The sequence below is a fragment of the Balaenoptera musculus genome, chromosome 9 (genome assembly GCF_009873245.2).
Source record: "Balaenoptera musculus isolate JJ_BM4_2016_0621 chromosome 9, mBalMus1.pri.v3, whole genome shotgun sequence".
NCBI lineage: Eukaryota > Metazoa > Chordata > Mammalia > Artiodactyla > Balaenopteridae > Balaenoptera > Balaenoptera musculus.
Genome location: NC_045793.1, coordinates 101289757 through 101310132, shown reverse-complemented (window position 1 = coordinate 101310132; position 20376 = coordinate 101289757). Strand labels below are relative to the sequence as shown.

The window sequence follows — 20376 nt, the reverse complement described above, 5'->3', positions numbered from 1 at the left end:
CAGGTTCAGTCCCTGGGGACTGAACTAAAATCCCACCACCCTGGCGTGGGGTGGCCAAAATGATTTTTAAAAGGCAAATATGTTGTCTACTCTCACTTAGTCAAGCAATTATAACATATTTTTCTTTGAAGACTGTGTACTTACTGGGATGTGTATCTTCCACAAGGAATAACTTTTAGGCAAATTATGGTTAAAATACTGTTTGCATCTTTTCCCCTTTAGAATGGAAATAATCATGTCTTAGATTGAGTTAAACTAGCTCTTTCTGAGCGAGAGTGAGTGTAAGCCACACCCTTCGCCTGGCCTGGAGAGGCAAGTGGGCGGAGCCACTGGATGTGGGCGGGGCTCCTGCGGCGGTATTTGTTTTTCTCTTTCTGACTTATTTCACTCTGTATGACAGTCTCTAGGTCCATCCACCTCACTACAAATAACTCAGTTTCATTTCTTTTTATGGCTGAGTAGTATTCCATTGTATATATGTGCCACATCTTCTTTATCCATTCATCTGTCGATGGACACTTAGGTTGCTTCCATGTCCTGGCTATTGTAAATAGAGCTGCAGTGAACATTGTGGTACATGACTCTTTTTGAATTATGGTTTTCTCAGGATATATGCCCAGTAGTGGGATTGCTGGGTCGTATGGTAGTTCTATTTTTAGTTTTTTAAGGAACCTCCATACTGTTCTCCATAGTGGCTGTATCAGTTTACATTCCCACCAACAGTGCAAGAGTGTTCCCTTTTCTCCACACCCTCTCCAGCATTTATTGTTTATAGATTTTTTGATGATGGCCCTTCTGAACAGTATGAGGTGATACCTCATTGTAGTTTTGATTTGCATTTCTCTAATGATTAGTGATGTTGAGCATCGACATATTCTTTCACTCAGTGTGAAAGGCCACTCAAAGTCTTTTCAAAATTATTTTTGAGACACATATGGATTTTTTTAAAAATATCTAATTATTTTAAACATCTTCTTGCCTGTTCCCCAAATACATGATGTTCTTACCTAGGATGTATCAGGGAGGTGATAATTTCTCCCTACCCCTCTTGAGTTCTTTAGGCTGGTCTAATAATTACATTGACACAAGACAGATTAACAGGAGGAAAAAACCAATTTAATTCATATGCATGAAGGTCTCATAGAAATGGGACCGCCGAAGTGACCAGAGCAGACTGTTTTTATATCATTTTTAGACTAAGAAACACTTGTGAAGATTTAACAAACAAAGGGGCTTGTGCTTGGGGCAGCAGCCTAATGAAGAAGTGGCCAGAGTTTGTTTATACGGCTTTCTTAGCCTTGATTTCCCTAAATCCGGTGCTAAGTATGCCCTCTATCCTCTTGGTACAGGAAGGACACCGTCACATGGGAGATTATTTATTTCCCACTTTCTGGGGGAAAGAGGAGTGTCAGAGTGTGGGGTTTTATACCTTTTATTCCACCAGCTGTTTGTTAAGTAACTTTAATTCAAACTAATCAATATGCCTTTGAGGCATGTTTTGGGGTGGCCTGCCCTGGGTCCCAACAGATGTATAATATTACTAAAGAATATCTAATATTTAGGAATGCATATTTTCATGTTATAAACTACTACGACTACAAATTGACCCATTCATTGAAGTCAAAAGAAATTTGTAATCAACGAGTAAGCTTGCTGGCTGTCAAAATCGAGGTTATATTTTCTTAAGGTAGCATCACTCTAATTACCAAATAAAGAGCTCTCTTCCGAAGAGTATTTCAACAACACCTTTCCATCCAGAATTTGAACCATGAGATTGTATTTCAGAAGTCTGTTTTAGACAACTTTGGTGAAGATTCTAAGAGTTATGTTAATGGAAAACCGATAGAAGAACAACCTCAAGAAGACATTTCACAATACTAGTGAGGTTCCTTTGTCACCCTCTTAAGACTCTTACAGAACATTTGGAAGTCACTGAGTGGGGGTCAGGGGTGCCCAGGTGGCGGCATGGTCAGCCCGCTGCTAGAGCAGGGTTGGGTAGCTCCAGGCTGCGGGCTCGTGCTTGGCACGCTGAAGACAAAGGTCAAAGGAACCCGTGCCAACTTCACCTGCCGGGACACCACCTCTGACGACCTGGCCTTCCTCGCCCACGCTTCCTCGGCACCTACAGCCACATTCCTTTCGCTCAGCCCTTCTCCTGGAGGTCATTCTATCAGCTGAGTTGTAAGCACCGTGGCAGAAGTTCTCGTCTCAGGGCTTTTGGGATAGAAACAGTTTTCAGACCATGCTCACGGGGGAGTGGACTTAGCAACGACAATAACACAAGCAAAAAAGAAACCCGTGTATCTTGGAACAACGCATTTGGCAATCTGAATTTTTCCCCAGATTCGGTCACGCTCACGTCGCAGCTGATACATAGCCGTGACCCTCCCAGATCTTGGGAACACATCTTCTTGAACTTGCTTACAAACGGGCTCCCTGAAACGCGGGCTCCTCTGACAGGGACGCCCCAGGGCAGGGCCAGAGGCAGCGGGGAGGCGAGGCGGGAGCTCCGGCCCATCGCAAGTGCACCGCAGCTGCCTTGGCTGGCAAGCGCCGAGCTACACGATGTACTCCGGGATTGGAACCCTTTTTTTTTTTTTTTTTAAAGTTGGTTTGTAAATAGGATTGCACAAAAATCCATGCAAATCAACTCTCTGGATCAGAGTTTGCTGAGCTAAGAAGACCATTGAATCAGAGGGGCTGCTTTCAGTGGTGCGACTGTGACAGAGTAGCTCTGCAGGGCAGGGCTTTAGAAAGACAGACAAGCTCACCGCACGGTAATTTCCAGTAACCTGGAAATGTCAACACTGTTTAGCTCGATTAATTGTCTTTGTTCACTTGTCCAGCCTAGCAGTTACCCATTACTAACTAGAAATGAATGGCGTGTTTGCTGTTAGAACATCTCATTTAAGTAAGGTACTGCTACTGTTTATCATGACATTCTGTTAGCGATGTTTCATCAGCTTGAAAGGTATCACAATCCAAACTCTGTGTGAGCTTTATTAGTTTTTCAGGTGGTATACCTAGCTAAAATTCTAATTGAAATATGATTTTCATCATAGTTGAATAAATAACAGAAATGGTAACACATGTTAAATATCCGTAAAACGTCAGAAAGACCTGTAAGTTCCTTCAATCTGAGGGGCACTAGAAGACAGTTTTGTTATCAAGACTCAGGGATCCCAGTAAAAGCTGGATGCATCGGTTAGAGAGAATCCCAATAACCCCTGTGCTTATTCACTTCGATGATTGAAATTTCCAGTATGTTATGTGGCCTGGACTTCGGAACACAATTAATGTCGAGAGAATAATTCTCCTTTTTATTTCTCTCATCTAGTTCACCTGTTTTCACACACACCAGCCAAGAACAACCAAGCAAACACACACACACACGCACGTTCACCTTTTTCATCTATATCAATTTTTCAGAGCTCATCTCAATAAGACCTGTTTACTACTTGATCCCTGCTTCTTCCAACAGTCTCCCCTGCAAGGAAATAGTTTCTTCTCCTTTGTATTTCACTTGTAGAGGATTCATTCACCCTTGAGGAAGAGTTACTTGGGCATGTATTGTCCCTCCCCTACTAGAACATAACACCCGTGGAGCTCTGGGCACCCCTTCATTTGTTTTGGACCTTTGTAATGCCACCCCATCATTGGCGTTGCCATGTAAGATGTCAGTAAATATATGATGAATAAAACAGAGAATGAGGGAAATTGACTAGCAACCAAAGTCCTGAACCTTCTCTGCTTTGGTGTTTGAAAACCGAGTTCACTACCATCACAGGACATATAAAGGCAGAATGAAAATTGTGCAAAAATCTGTGTTGGTACCAATGTCTGCACGGTTGTTGAACAAACACCCATGTAGTAATAGAGGAGTGGCTAAGTCATTCAGGGTCTTGGTGAGGTCAATTACAGATTATTATTTAGACTCAAAGATTCCAAAGAAGATATTTGGATCAAATCTTCATTCTTTGTAAAGCTAAGTGGAAGTTGGCAGTTTAATATTCTGTGCTAGATGTGGTATTTTTAAAAACGTTATCAGTGTGCCTGGCATAGGACCTTGGCCACATAGAAATTCTTTGATAATTGTTGAGTAAAAGTTCACTGTAAAAGATCACATTAAGACTGTGAAATTATTTTCCTGGGTGGTTAAAATAGTAAATAACTAAATATTTTGCACAACATAAGCTGTCGAACAATTTCATTGCTTAATTTTCTAATCTCAGTCTTGGTATTTACTTGGAAAGTAAAACTTTGGCTTCCTTCTCTTTCTGTAACAGTGAAAAAAGCATGTATGTGTCATGTGCCCTACTGCACACTTCCCAGTCTAACATCTAGATCAATGATGCGTGATTGTGATGTAATTAAATGACAGAAATGTTGACTCCCGAGTGGAACCAACCCAGGGGAAGCCAGGCTGGGCAGCGTGTAGACTAAAAGATCCAGGTCTGCCAGAGTGCCAGAAACAGGCCAGAGCAGGAACCCACGTCCCTGGGCAGGAGTGGAAACCTCCTGTGAGGCCGCAGGGGCTCTCGGGTGCTAGATTTAGTGAAAAGCTCTTGCAAAAGAAGGCTTGGAGAGGTGCTATTCTGGGTGCACCGTCAGCTTTTCTTTTCTTTTCTTTTTTTTTAACCTCTTTATTGGAGTATAATTGCTTTACAATGGTGTGTTTGTTTCTGCTTTATAACAAAGTGAACCAGTTATACATATACATGTGTTCCCATATCTCTTCCCTCTTGCATCTCCCTCCCTCCCACCCTCCCTCTCCCACCCCTCTAGGTGGTCACAAAGCACCGAGCTGATCTCCCTGTGCTATGCAGCTGCTTCCCACTAGCTATCTATTTTACATTTGGTAGTGTATATATGTCCATGCCACTCTCTCACTTTGTCCCAGCTTACCCTTCCCCCTCCCCATATGCAGTGACAGAGAGCTGGACGTTCTCTCCTGGGCTGGGGGCTGCAGAACAGGCTCTGACGCCCTCGGGCTCTGCTTGGTTCGGCTCACAGAGCTTCACAGGATCGCAGTGTTTCACCAGTTAAAGGCGATGGGTGGTGAGCCAGGATGCTGTGGGTGACGGAGGGAGCGGGGCGGGCACCTTAGCTGCCTCTCTTGGGGTAAAGTACACAGCGGGCCTGCCTTTCCTCCCTGGGCGGGAGAACAGCCTAGAATAGGCTTCATATGTTCCTCCTGGCTTTCTAGAAACTCTGGAGTGTTTACCCTTCCCCCGTGGTATGTTCCAGTCCCGGGGTGTCCCCTCGCCTGTGGGCACGGGGGGAGGGGAAGGGGAGGCAGCTTGACAGCTGTGGGACCAGGGGTGGGAGGGCAGATGAGGGCCTGCCCTCCACGCCGGCGTAGCTCCCTAAAGCCCACAACAGTGCCAGAAAGGTCCCTTCTCACAGCCATACCTTAGGTACCCCGCTTCTCCAGAGGTGCCGCACTTTTAGAGAAATACTTTTCTTTTGCTTTATTTTCCTTAACGCTTAGACTCTACGCTGATCGTACTAAGTCCAACAATACCTAAGTGTGCAAAGAGTCTGTAAGCTTCCTCCTTCCTTCATCTGGTCCCAACCCCCTGAGGAGAACCGTTCTTACGCGCTGTTACATGTCTTCCCACCTGTAGAAAATGTTTATCTCTACCTGTGAGCTTGGAGACCACACTGATGCTGCAGTTGCTGAACCTGTCGGATTAAGGAACTGCCAACGTGGCTGACGTGGTGAGAGCCTGGAAGCCGTGATGGGTCCACGGTGCGGGGCTCTGCCCGGAAGGACGGAGGCGTGCGCAGCCGCGGGCAGCACTAGGTCTCTGGGTCCCAGAGTATCCCCTCCATCACCTGGGCATCCTCCGCAGAGACATGGAGTAAGAAAAAGGTTCAGGAGCTCTGCTGTTTCGTGCAGCCCTACATCCTTGTATGGCCTAGAGCGTGGTAACAAGCACAGGGCACCAGACTCTCCTCCACCTCCAGGTACCAAGTACTTATGTTCAGTTTTGGTTTCAAAAGGGAGAAGAGAAAATAAGATTGGCGCGTAGGGGTTCTTCACTCTTTCCTGCCCTGAGTGACAGGCTGTTGCCAGAAGTGAACATTTGTAGATTTTGAGAGCTCTTCCTACGTTCTCTTTATGAGTCCTCTGTCAGATATGTGGTTTGCTATGTTTACCCCCAGTCCGTAGCTTGTCTTTCCAACCCCTTAGAAGGGTCTTTGCTGAGCAGAACGTTCTCGTTCTGAAGTGCAGGTGATGCGTTTCCTTTTATGGATCATGCTTTTGGTGTCATGTCTGAGAATTCCGCACCAAAGTCCAAATCCTGAGGGTTTTCTCTTACGTTATCTTATAAAAGTTTCATAGTTTTGCATTTTAGACTTAAATCTTTGGTCCATTTTGAATATAAAATGTGAACTTTAGGTCGCCGTTCATTCTTTTGCCCCTGAAGTCTAGTTGCTCCTGCCCCATCTGTAGAAAACGTGCTACCCTATTTCAAGACATATTACACAGCTGTAATAATCAGGAGTTCTTGTTTCTTTTTGTTTTGATAATAAATGCCGGTCACTGCAACGTGGACATGGTGGGGACAAACAGGGGACGTTCCTCCCTGTGGCACTGTGACCTCAGGGTGACCCGGAGGTTGGGGTGCTGGTGATTGTTGACAAGACCTCCCCACAACCCAGCCACCAGACACTTAGAAAAATGCCCACAAAAGGTGCGCTGCAAAGCATGAAAGCTCAATCCTGGACTTTAAATGCTTAAAAAAAAGTACATGGTTACCCAAATGTAAAACTGACAGCTAGTGGGAAGCAGCCGCGTCGCACAGGGAGATCAGCTCGGTGCTTTGTGACCACCTAGAGGGGTGGGATAGGGAATGTGGGAGGGAGACGCCAGAGGGAGGGGATATGGGGATATATGTATATGTATAGCTGATTCACTTTGTTATACAGCAGCAACTAACACACCATTGTAAAGCAATTATACACCAATAAAGATGTTAAAAAAATAAATTAAAAAAAAAAAAGTATATGGTTACCACGTTTATGTCAAACAGTTTTTCAGGGGGAATTTTTCCTAACGTAAAACAAAAGCAATTTGAACAGAAAGCGTTTTGAAACATGCTTTTGGTGGGGCTCCTTGCAGATAGGGAGTGGAAATGATTAACAGGACGGTTATCAACTGTGGACTTCCGGCAGCAGAGGCAATGTTATTTTTTGACGTAGTGTGAGCCTGAGGCAGGCACATACCCCAGACATTCGATTTTGTGGACAGTCTCTTTCCTCGTCCACGGCAAGGAGCAGGAGGAGAATGCATTGCTGACAGAGGATGTGCAGCTTTTTCTTGGTCATTCCTGCTGCTGGTAGGGAGCAGACGTATTTAGCCTGGCTCTGCTTTCTTCTTTGCTGTGTGTTGCAGAACCCCAACAGAGGCCAGGTCCCCAGGAAGCTGGGGTGTGGGTGAACTTGAGCTGCAGTGCCGGAGCGCACCTGCCCTTGGCCACGGTGCAGAGCGGGGTGGGGGGGGCAGCCTCTAAATTCCCCGTGGGCAAAGCCTCCCCTTGGCGAGCCAGGCCGTCACCAAGTTACCCACCAACCTAGGGTAACAGTGGCTGTTTCTGCACAACTCCTTGGTGTGGCTGGGAAGAGAATGGGGAAAGAGATCATTTTGGAGTAGTGAATTTTCTTGCTTTTTAACCTTCCAGCTCTTTTCCTCTCTTCAGAACATGCTGTCAGTGTTTTCTTGTTTATTCTATAGGAGATTTTGAAGCCAGTCATAGACTCACAAAAAGTTGGCACAGGAAAGGTGTCAAGATAACATTTGGTTCAATGGCTTTCAAACATTACCAAACTGAGAAATTCATTTTAAAAATTACGACATTTACACATGACTATATGTGAAGTTTCATGAAATAATACCATCTTTATAATATCACTCTGAAACTGTCCATTTTCTTTTCTTTCCATTCTATTTCTTTTTCTTCTCTGTTATGCTGGTCTTAACCCACTAAGATGATTTCACAACACTGCTGGGTTGAGACCCACAGTTTGAAATAGCATCTAGGGCATGACTCTCATGTACAGAACAGGAAACTGAGGCCATTAGTAGATAAGTGATTAACCCAAAGTTGTTTAAAGCTAGTTACACAGCGGCAGAATCTGGATTAGAACTGTTTTGGCATCAGGAACTTGGGTCGTTCTTGGTACTTCAATGAGTAGAAAGATAGTCTTTGAACCTCACACATGGATAGAAGATACATTACCTTACATCATTCCCCATTTTCCTTTTCTCCTTTCTGCCACCAGTCATTGGATTAGGACCCACCCCAATCAGGTATGACCTGATTTTAACTTGATTACATCTTTAAAGGCCTTATTTCCAAATAAGGTCACATCACAGATACCGGAGGTCAGGACGCAGACACCTCTTATTGAACAGTTCAAATCACAGTACGTAGTCATCTACATATTCCACTTGGAGACTTTGCTCTTAGTGGTCGTAACCACTGCAATGTCAGTGTCGCAGACAGCTTGAAGCGTATGATCTCTGAAATGCATTGAAAACATTGTGTTCCCTTCCTTAGTCTGCAGTCAGTCAGCCTTGAACTCCAGTGAAGGGCTTCCTTTGGATTTTCTTCATGACTCCCTCCACTGAGCCCTCCCCATAGTCCAGAAGGACTGTAGCAGATACCTTTGCCAATGGTCTAGAGCCCTCACTGAAAGCTTTCTTTGGTGAATACAATATGAGAATGACACACAGTAGGTCACTCTTGCAGGGGAATGACAACTTACCTGCAGTATAACAAAAAGAGTGATATGGTGAGACACTATATAAATCCCAAGTTTTAAATTACAGCTAGGCTGAGTGGAGATCTCTGGTGGGTCTACAGATGATAACAAAGACTGAGGAAAGGGAATCCTTTTTTGCCCTTCGAAAATTGCAACTCATTAATCAAACTTGTGTTTTAAAAATACGTGAAGAGGAGATCAAGATGGTGGAGTAGAGGGATATTGAGCTCACCTCCTCCCACAAATACATCAGAAATACATCTACATGCGGAACAGTTCTCACAGAATACCTACTGAAAGCTTGCAGAAGATCTCATACAACCAAAGCTGCAAGAAAGATCCCCATGTAACCAGGTAGGATGAAGGGAAAAAGGAGAAGAGGAGGAATCGGGAGGGGACCTGCACCCCTGGGAGGAAGCCATGAAAGAGGAAAGGTTCTCTCACCCTGGGAACCTCCCTCACCAGCCAGGAGGTCAGCCTGGACAGATGGGGAGCTTCAGAGGCTGGAGAGGAGAGTGTGGGAGCTGGCCTGTGGCCCCACAGGGTAGCGAGAGACCAGGACAGACAGTCCTGGCCACATTGCTGCACTTCCCAGCCCAAGATGGGCACATGCTGGTGTGTGCTGCAACTGGCTTCAGTGGACAGACCCAGGGAGAAGACTTGGTTTGGCCACTCGGAGACAGCCCAAAGGGTCTGGAGTGTGGCCACGGAAGGGAAGAGGTACGATTGTCATTGTATGTAGATTTCTATATACTCTATATAGAAAACCACACAAAAACTATTAGAACTGATAAATGGTTTCAGGAAGGTAGCAGGATACAAGATTAATACACATAAATCTATTGCAGTTCTTTACACTGACAATGAAATATCAGAAAGAGAAAGTTAAAAAAAAACAAACCTGTTTAAAATTGTGTCAAAAAAATAAAATACCTAGGAATAAACCAAGGAGGTTTCTGAAAGACTTATACATTGAGAACTATAAAACATTGATAAAGGAAATCAAAGATGATTCAAGGAAATGGAAAAATATCCCATGCTCTTGGATTGAATTAATATTGTTAAAATGGCCATACTACCCAAAGCAATCTACAGATTTAATGTGATCCCCATCAAATTACCCATGATATTTTTCGCAGAACTAGAATTAATAATTCTAAAATGTATATGGAACCACAGAAGACCCAGAATTGCAAAAGCAATCCTGAGGAAAATGAACAAAGCAGGAGGCATAACCCTCCCGGACTTCAGACAATACTACAGAGCTACAGTAATCAGAACGGCATGGTATTGGCACAAAAACAGACATATGGATCAATGGAACAGAATAGAGAGCCCAGAAATAAACCCATACACCTACGGTCAATTAATTTTCGACAAAGGAGGCAAGAATATACAATGGAGAAAAGACAGTCTCTTCAGCAAGTGGTGTTGGGAAAGTTCGACAGCTGCATGTAAATCAATGAAGTTAGAACACACCCTCACACCATACACAAAAATAAATTCAAAATGGCTTAAAGACTTAAATAGAAGACATGCCACCGTAAAACTCCTAGAAGAGAACATAGGTAAGACATTCTCTTAAATAAATCTTAACAATGTTTTCTTAAGTCAGTCTCCCAAGGCAATAGAAATAAGAGCAAAAATAAACAAATAGGACCTAATCAGACTTATCAGCTTTTGCACAGCAAAGGAAACCATAAACAAAACGAAAAGACAGCCTTCAGAATGGAGAAAATGTTTGCAAACAATGTGACTGACAGGGGCTTAATTTCCAAAATATACAAACAGCTCATACAACTCAATAACAAAAAAACAAACAACCCAATCATAAAATGGGCAAAAGACCTAAATAGACACTTCTCCAAAGAAAATATACCGATAGCCAATAGGCACATAAAAAGATAATCAGCATCACTAATTATTAGAGAAATGCAAATCAAAACTACAATGAGGTATCACCTCATACTGGTCAGAATGGCCGTCATCAAAAAGTCTACAAATAATAAATGCTGGAGAGGGCGTGGAAAGAAGGGAACCCTCCTACGCCGCTGGTGGGAATGTAAATTGGTGCAGCCACTATGGAGAACAGTATGGAGGTTCCTCAAAAAACTAAAAGTAGAGTTACCGAATGATCCAGCAATCCCAGTCCTGAGCATATATCCAGAAAAGACGAAAACTAATTTGAAAAGATACAGGCACCCCAATGTTCATTGCAGCACTATTTACAATAGCCAACACATGGAAGCAATCTAAGTGTCCATCAACAGATGAATGGCTAAAGAAGATGATGTGGTGTATATATATACATATATATATATATGTATATATACACACACAATGGAATATTAGCCATAAAAAGAGTGAAATAATGCCATTTGCAGCAACAAATGAGATTATCATACTAAGTGAAGTAGGTCAGACAGAGAAAGACAAATATCATATGATATCACGTGTATGTGGAATCTTAAAAATAGTACAAATGAACTTATTTACAAAACAGAAACATAGACACAGAAAACAAACATGGTTACCAAAGGGGAAGAGAGGGGAGGGATAAATTGGGAGTATGGGATTAACAGATGCACACTACCATATGTAAAATAGATAAACAACAAGGATTTACTGTATAGCACAGAGAACTGTATTCAGTAACTTGTAATAAACTGTAATGGAAAAGAATAAAAAAACAAATATAGATATATACATATATATGTATTACTGAATCACTTTGCTCTACACCTGAAAGTAACACAATATTGTAAATCAAGTATACTTCAATAAAAAATTTAAAAAATAAATAAATATGGACTATAATGCAGACAGCCGTTAGTTAAGTATACTGAGAAGTCTTTGGTGAAATGAAATCCACTGTCTCTGTATATTACTCACGCGAGTCAGTGGGCGACATGCTGGGAATGATTGTCCAGGTTCAGTAAGTACCCAGGTTTTTCTAATACAAGAAATGAGGAGGGATTCGAATATACAGGTTGGCAAGATCAGGACCCTAAAACACGAACCACAGTGAATGGAACAGCATTAGGGAATTCATTAACAGCAAGGTCAAGGCAGGGCCAACTGCAAAGACACAGGATGGAGGAAAGCTGGCTTAACAGATGCACCCATTGAAGGTGAGGCTTAGTTTACCATAAGGAAATAACAGCCCCACCTGGGATGTTGTAACAAATTACTGCAAGTGCTGTGGCTTAAAACAATACACATGCATCGTCGCCCTGTTTAGTGCCTGGGTTCTCAGGGGCTCACAATGCTGTGATCCAGCTGGGTTCTCATCTGGCGCTCCCAGCCCTCCTCCATGCTCATCCTGGTTCTTGGCAGAATATACTTCCTGGAGGTTGTAGGACTGAGGCCCTTGGGCCCTAGCAGCTGCCTGCCCATTCACAGCAGGACTGTTTGCTTCTTCATGACCACAGTGTCTCTGCCAGGAGGGACATTTGTTAAGAGCTGTCACCTGATCAAGTCAGGCCCACATAGATACTCTCCCTTTTGATCTGGGACCTTAATGACATCTGCAAGATCCCTTTGCCTCTGACTTAAAACCTAATCACAGGAGTGATATCCAGCATGCATTTGGATCAAGTTGTATTAAGGAATAAGCAAGGGACATGAAACTGGATAAGCTTATGTTGATTGGAAGTACTCAGCTCCAGGGCTGCACTTGGGAGGGATGTTTGCAAATTGAAATGGGCCAAAGGGTGGGGAAGGCACTCAGAAAAGTCACAAGGACAGATGAAGATGGCCTGGGCCTGCTTGTTTGGGAGAAAACTAAGGGAGGATATAATAGCTATCTTCAAATATTTGAAGGGCTATTACTGGGAAGAGGAATTTGACATACTGGCTTTTGGCCTTTGGAAAGGCACGATGAGACATCCTGAAACATCTATCCCAGCCCAGCACTCGCCTGCCACATTCCTTCCCGGCTCCCCAGTTCAGTTCCTTGTCTGAATTCCAGAGGAGCACAGCCCTGGCCATAGTCTTCAGCAATCACACACATTGTGGACACTCAGGAAATAGGGAAGTAACCGTGGCAAAGGCCCATTTCCATCGGAATGATCTACTGAAGGGCATGCTCCAATCCAAGGAGGGTGTGTCCTCCCCATCATTTCTCTAGACCCTCAAAGGGTCAACTAGCACCAAAAAATCAGGACACCAGAAGCCTTGAGAAGTTTCCGGTGCCTAAGTGGACAGCTGCCTAGAATAAAAAACATCCATACAGGTATTCCGTATTTAATCATATAAAGAATACATACCACCTTGAAAAACTGCTGCAGGTATGTCTTACCTGAGGCATCAGAGTTGGCATTCAGTTGCCCCTTTCCGCTGTATTCATGCCAATTCTTTTAATATTGCAAAAACTCAGCGTCATTTCCATCTTCTTTAAGTCTTCTGCGTGTGTCTGCTTTTCCACGGGATGGCGTGGCGGAATGGAAAGCCGGTGGGCCCTGGGGTCAGGTGAGCTCTGGTTTCAGGTCCCAGGTCACCATGTGCTCCTGGACCCGTAGGCATCTGCTCTGTCACACTGAGCCATTTTCTTTCCTATAAAATGGGGATGATTCTGTCTCTAAAGGAGTCCGTGAAAACCTAATAGAGCAACATAGAAAGAATAAAGTATATAGTTGGTGCTTTATAAATACTTCTACTTTCTGAAAATTACTTCTGAAATAACTGGACAAGAATCCTTGAACATGTAGAATTTTCATTTTAACCATACCATAACATCAATAGTGTGGTGAAATTCTGCTCAATGTGATCTGCTAAGCATCAGACAGGGAGAAGAATTGACACCCAGGGTCCCTGTGTCTCCTGGCACGGTGCTGGGTTCTTTATCCAGCGTGTCCTTGATTCTCACAGGTGCCCCTGGTGACACAGTGGCAGATGCGATGGCCGAGCTCACGTGTTTTGGGCTCCATGTTTTGTCCACTGAACGTGCTGCCCTGAGTCTGACAACGTGCAGGGCTGCGTAGGGACGTGCCCCCTGCCCCTGGGGAAGGTGACCCTCTTCCCCTGCTAACTCCTTGTGCGTCTCACACGTAGTTTAAAACCAGTATTGATAGTATTATGGTAGCGGCTGTTTACCAGGTACCAGGCCCTGTGCTGGGTAGTTATTATGAATTATCTAATGTCTATATTGCCTCACAATTTTCCTGCTTCAGTATCTCCACTTCACAGGTGAGGAAACTGAAGCTCAGAGACTGAATAACTTGCCCTCGTTCACACAGCCGGTCAGTACGGAGCCAGGGCTTCCAACTCAGAACGTTCTTAATGTCTTCAAACCAGTCATTACAGGTTGTAAGATTTACCAAAAAAAAAAATGACGGTCTGTGGTAATCCAAAAAAGTGAGATTATTTGGCCCCCGTGGAGGAAGAAAGAGCGCTGGAAAGACGTATCACCAGAGCATGGGAAAAGTGAAACTACGGCTTCTCTGTGAGCCAGTTTTTCCTGGCAGCGTCTTGGAACAAAACCAACTATAGCAGAATTTTCTGTTTTAATATGAGCTGCAGGGTGACCTCTTTTCTTTCTGCTTTCACCTCTCTCCCCGTCTCTGCCTAGTTAATTCCGAGGAGCCCCTGCCTGGCCCGCTGGACAGCCATGCAGCTCGCAGTCCCCGGGGCCAGCCTCCGAGGCACAGGGGTCACTGGCCTCTGCTCCCGCCAGGAGGCCCGGAGGCCCGCACAGCCCAGAGGGGGAGGCGGCAGCCGCTGGCCGGCCGAGCAGGGGGTGAGCTGGGGGGTGGATGGCCCACGAGAGAACTGAGGTCTTTCCTTTCTTTTTGTCTCCCCTTCTAAGCCGTGAATCGACCCCAGTCTCCCCCCCACTCTGTCCCCTCTGGCCCCTCTCCGTCCGTGCCCCGCTGCAGGCTCGCGTTCTGTGTACACAGTGCTGTCCTAATATTTCTCTTTTCTCCGGGCAGGAAATGAGAAACTCATTTTTTAGAGCCATTCAGGAAGTTGTCCAGAGTTATAATGGCCCATTATCTAATGGCCGGAGTTTACTTAGGCTTTCACTACTTCCACTGCCCACTTGAAACAAGGAAAAGTATTTCCCCCGCTGCCGCGAGCGTGCTATTGAGACGGACCGCGGGCACCCGGACGCCCTGCTGCCCAGCAGCGCGCTCCAGGCTCACCCTCCTCCGTGCTCGTTGGAAGAAGTTTCTCGGTTATCTCTTCTAGTCTGTGCTCTCAGCGTTGGGCTCACACTCCCCTTACTGAACCCGTCATTCCTTAGAGAGTCGATCAGCCCGAGCCGGGGCACTTTTAAAAATGCGTATTCCTAGGCCTGCGGAGGGAGGGGACGGTGGGTCTCCGGAATGCTCATTCTAAGCCTTAATCTCTGCACCCAAAAGAGGCAGAGCGCGCACGCTTTAACGAAAGGTGGTTTGCGCCTGAAGCACGTAAAGCATTTCAAATACGTGGCAAAATGCGTCTGATTGGCACCACAGATTTTTTATTTTTATTAGGAGCATGAATGACAAGAACAGACTTTGAAGGAGGATTAAGCAGCCTTTTCTTACCTGCGCTTTGTGCTGTCAGGACAAGTCGGAAGCTCCCCTTTTCGGGTTCATCAGTGCCTGAGCACCCACGCCCCCAGCTGAGACCCAGCCCCCGTGGGCCGTGCTCTCACCCAGGATGTGGGAAGGCCTGGCCATGAGTCAAGGCTTACAGGAACCCATGCAGGTGAGCGGGGAACATTCCAGCACCTGGTGTGCAGCTGCCCCTCCCAAAGGCACTCCTCCCTCTGTGCAGCACAGGCCGCGGAAAGGAAACCCACAGTAGTAACTCTGGGTGTGTATGTCCGTAGCTGCTCGAGATGGGCCCACGGGGGAGGTGATACACGGAAACAGGGATCTCCTTCCTCAGATCCTGGCATAACGCGGGGAGTGAAAGTGCACCCGCTCCCACATCCTTGATATCTGCCACACCTGCTCGGTGCCCGTTCCTCTCCCGTCTGGATGAACAGCCCCACAAAGCCCGAGGTACCGAGAAGGGAATGAGGTGGCCACGTCTGCGGAGAAGAAAACCTGGTTTCAGACTCTGCACTCACCTTCCCCTGCCCTGCCCTGAAGGTGGGATCCATCAGGGCAGGCCCCCTTGGCACAAAGGACCCCATGAAAGAACCTGAAACCCAATCTGTAAAACTGCAAAACAGATGCCAGCAATGTTCCTAGGACGTCTTCGTGAGTCAGAACACAGGTGCCTTCAAGAACATTTAACTTCTCGACCAGTGTGCCCTGAGTATGTGCACTCTCCCTGGATGGAGCCCTGGCCACACTTGTGGTTGTTCAGATTACAGGGGTAATTTTAGAGTAATTTAGAAGTCAACTGCCGGGCATCTGCACTTGCAAACTAAATGCCTGGCACATGACTTGGTTAAGGTCATTACAGTACAAATGACAGGGGCGCACCTGGGCGACCTCCACGGTCATCCAGCTCCTGTGATTACCAGGGGCGGTCACCCTCCCTCTCAGCCCCGATGAAAGCCTCCATCCTTCTGCCAATGGGGCGCAACCCTGTTTTCAGCCCCTTTTTTTTTTTAATGCTGACACTGTGTTCCTTCTGGAATGAAAGGCCTCTGCCCACCTCACTCCCGTCCCTTTGAATGTGAAGACAGCAAGCTCCGGAGGTTTGCCAGCGGGCCCTTCCTGCATTCCACCATCCTTCCTCTTCCCTCCCTCCACCATTCTCATCTGTCTCCATTTGTTTGTTTGTTTGGCTGTATTTTAATTCCTTGATACGAAAACGCCTTCTCCTTGTAAAAAGTTCAGTGGTCGCAGAAAGTCAGAGAATAGAAGGAGTCTTCCTCTTCACCTCCCAGATCCCACTTCCACTGGCCAGAGTTTGGGAGGTGCCTTCCAGAATTTGTTCTCTGTATTCTACATACAAACATATGCACAAATAAAAATACTTTAGGTTTGGTTTATAGTTTTGTACAGTGAGTTGATGTGATGCAAATTGTTTTGCTACTTGCTCTTTTTTTTTTTTAAACTTCACTTTAACTGAGAGCTTTCCAAATTGCCATCTGTATGATCTGTGTAACTGTTCCTCGTCCTCAGGGTGACCTGCCGCTGCTGGTGGGCATTTAGATTGCTTTGGGTTTGTTAGCCAGAACGGTGAGGGCTGTAGTGAACAAGTTTACACAGTTTTTCTCTACACACAGGAAGGGGTTTTCCAGAAGACAGCTAGAAGGGGAGGACCATTCAGTGGATTTTTCAATAAATTGTTTTCAAAATTTCCATTATACACAGAAGTTGTAATACACATCCAGAGCCCCAAATCATCAAGATTATTTCACCATCTACCCTTGCATTTCTGAAAAATTTTAAAGCCAGTCACGTCACACCAAGAAATAATGTCATTTCACCACACCATCCTTCATTATGCACCCCTAAAACCGCGAATTTTATGTCATCCCGAGGAGAGTGGAACAGTTCAAGGAATGCTCAAGCTGTTGGTCAACAGAGCCCGGACTGTGTTCTAAATGTGGCCCTGAGTAGTGGTCAGCGGGAGTCCGTGAGTAGTACTTGAACTCTATCAGAGCTTGCCTTAGACAAGGTCCCTCGGCCTTCTGCAGAGCTACACACAGGTGGCAAGACCCAGTCCTAACTTGGTGTGCACACCCATGACTGAAGTTTGGCAAAACAACACGTACAACACACACCCTTAATGACTAAGCTGCCTCTGTTCTCCCACTGTGCCCATGATTCCTGCTGTGCTGGGAACAGAATGGCCTGAAACACAGTATTGTGGGTGAAATATCGTAAACTGTCCCTTGCTTCACTTTGCATTTGGCCTGACAATTCCAGTAGATGCTGAGTTCTGCAGATGTATTTGAGGAGGCCAGGAAATGCCCTGGAGGCCGAGATTAGGTGCTCCCTGTCGTGGAGCAGTCACCGTAATTGCTGCAGCAAGGTCTGCATCAAGAGCATCAGCCCAACCTCACTGCAGCCCTGCGGTGCAGTGTGCCCCGCGGAGGCGCCAGTGTCCTTGCTACCCCGTAGTCGGGGGCACTTGCAAATCCAGGCCAGCCCGAGAGCCCGGCACACTCACACTTCACCTACCCCCGCGATCGCAGCGCATAAATGATCCCGTTTTTCATCCCCGAGGACTGCTGTTTTTTCTATACTTATTACAGTATAATTGGTTCTGAAGAAAGTGTTCAAATTGTGTATCATGTGGAATACGTTTATGGAATCAAGTTTATATACCTTTTTCACCGGTTCACAAGGAGCTGTCCTAGCAAATGTCACCAGGCATAGTGACGAGCAGGTCACGTCATCCCTGTGCCAGGCTAATAACAGCTGCCTGCGCTGGTGTCAGCCACCGGGCAGGGCCAGCTGGTGGTGCATCTCCAGCAATTTGCAGATCATAAGTGCGGTTTTCATGAGGTTGCTAAAGATGTGTCAGTGTAGAGAGGGATCAGAGATTAGGAATTTGGAGGGCTTCTGTTGCTAGCATTTCTACAAATGACCAGTTAGAGGACTGAGCCCAGCCTGCACACATATGTGAAAACCTGTAATGGAGAAAGTTCACTTAATCGGTTACTTTTTTAAAAAATTTATTTACTTATCTTTTTATTTTTGGCTGTGTTGGGCCTTCATTGCTGCACACGGGCTTTCTCTAGCTGTGGCGAGTTGCGGGATGGTGGCTTCTCTTGTTGCGGAGCACGGGCTCTAAGCACGTGGGCTTCAGTAGTTGTGGCGTGCAGGCTCAGTAGTTGTGGCTCATGGGCTCTAGAGCACAGGCTCAGTAGTTGTGGCTCACGGGCTTAGTTGCTCTGTGGCATGTGGGGTCTTCCCGGACCAGGGCTCGAACCCGTGTCCCCTGCATTGGCAGGCGGGTTCTTAACCGCTGTGCCGCCAGGGAAGTCCCTTAATTGGTTACTTTTATGTGTCCCATCTTTCTAACTTGCCCAACATTTTCACATGTTTTAATTTTAGTCAAAAGAATCCAAACTAAAATGGGACTTTGAAAAATTATTTACCTTATGTGTGTCTTAATTTCCTCAACTGACATCTCGGAAAAAGAAGATGAGCTAGATGGTCCCAGGGGTCCCCTCCAGCGTGCGTGCCTGTCAACTCCTCACAATGGGCTAGTCTTCAGGGCACTTCTGTTGGTCGTGTCCTGTGAGAGCAGATTTACCTTCTACCCTTTTAGTTCTACTTTCCATGTTTGAAATTATAGAGGTCATGTGTCCAGGCTTTTCAAATGAAATCGCCTTTGTGTTGGTGGTTGTATTGGTCATTTTTTACTCCACTTAGTTTTGGAATCACTAGCTTGGCCAATTTATAACCAAAAACTGTAGTTTACAGTTAGTAATAAATCCCGCAGATGACTGTAGTAGCCAAATCCATATTCTCTTTCCACGACTCATTTTCAGGTCTTAGTCCTAGTTAATGATAAACAGAAACAAGAGCATTTCTCACCCTGATTGTGCAGCGCCTCTGTACTACTTTTCCTCGTCCTTTCATGGTATTACACAATTTTCTCTTCTGGAAACAGTAATTTCTACTTATACCTGTGGACAATCAATAATGAAAAAATGATTTTTTTCAAGGAGGAAACTGTATTTATATCTACTCTAATTTTGATGGAAACTTTCTCTGGAGACTGGGGTTTTGTTTTTAAAGTTTTTTCTTTTAAACATAGGAGAGTTTTTGCATCTGTTATCCAAGGATTAACCTAAGTTTCTCTTAGGCGGTGTGGTTTAAGGCTCAACATTTGAGGCCAGTCCACTCCTGGCGGCGGTGCTGGTCTTCCCGGTCACGCTGTGACTGTTCCTGGTGGCCCAGGGAGTGGCCAAGGAAGCATGGGAGGTGCCGACGGACACGGAGCAGTTGTCTTCGTAAAACGTCAGCTGTATCGCAGATGATCGCAGAACCAGGACAGGAAGTGCATCCACCAAGAACTTAACAGTACAGCCAGTGTGAGATGCGCATAACATATAAAAAATGAAACTATTGTACAGATGCAATGCATTGCGTAGGCTTGTATGTTTTCCCCATTACAAAGGAAAGTTTGTCTTCAGGAGGGGCTGCTCGACAGGATGACATCTGGCGATAACATTTTTCATTTGGAAGTTAACCTTAGAAGCCAGTTTCCACTGACTGGTGAGGAGGAGAATGAATTGTCCTAACCCAGCATCCAGCACTGCATCCTCGGGAGAGAGAGCTCTTGGTCGGTCACGAGAGGCAGCTGCCTTGTGCCAGCACCAATTCTGGGAGGTTTGCCTAGGGCTCTTCCTGAGCATGGCAAAAGTGCCTCGTGGACGTGGCCCTCCTACTGTCCAGATGATCGTACAGGACAGGCTAGCCTGTCACATCAGGAGGTCCAGTCAGAGAGAGGTTTTCAAGCATCTAGTTTGGGGGCAGTCAATAGAGCAGTGCTTGGAGACTCGTTAAGTCGGTGACCAACATCTAGGTCAGAGTTTTCTACTAAGAGTCCATAATGAAAATAGGAAGAGGAAGCTACTCCAGGGCATTCTAACAATTTTCTTTCTCACTTTATCTCTCACTAATGCTAGATATTCTAAGACTTTGCATCCATGCAGCTATCTCAGATTGGTTTTGGAAGAGGGTAAAAGAAGGAACG

The 20376-nt window shown here is 45.5% G+C and overlaps 1 protein-coding gene across 3 annotated transcripts in view; it reads left to right on the top strand.

Annotated features, from left to right (window-relative positions):
• EGFR (epidermal growth factor receptor) overlaps positions 1 to 20376 on the top strand; it is a 192274-nt gene that overhangs the window by 59399 nt on the left and 112499 nt on the right. The window lies entirely within an intron of this gene.